The sequence below is a fragment of the Penaeus monodon genome, chromosome 23 (assembly GCF_015228065.2).
Source record: "Penaeus monodon isolate SGIC_2016 chromosome 23, NSTDA_Pmon_1, whole genome shotgun sequence".
NCBI lineage: Eukaryota > Metazoa > Arthropoda > Malacostraca > Decapoda > Penaeidae > Penaeus > Penaeus monodon.
In genome coordinates this window covers 33235239-33235593 of record NC_051408.1, presented here as the reverse complement: position 1 = coordinate 33235593, position 355 = coordinate 33235239, and positions in this window count along the sequence as shown.

Here is a 355-nt window from a genome sequence, read left to right as displayed (position 1 = left end):
TGAAGTGACAGGCTGTCAGTGAGTGAAACGTGAGAGCTCGTGGCAGACACAGCGTTATCTCTACGGTAAACGTCCTTTGCGTATATCCACAGCTAACGCAGGGATAGCTCAGTCCTCCTATAGACCGGGGAGACTCTCTACGACTAGATAAGATCCGCAGAAGATAATATAATGGATTTCATTTGATAAAAAAAACAAAAAAACATTTAGCCTTTCTGTATGTTTGTACGTTAGGCACGACTACTGATTAAAAAAAAGGATTAAATAGTTATGAGGTAAGGAACCAATCGAAATAAATGGGGGCAGATAATAGGTAATGGGAAGTTGCAGACAAAATATTAGAAGGAGATAGATA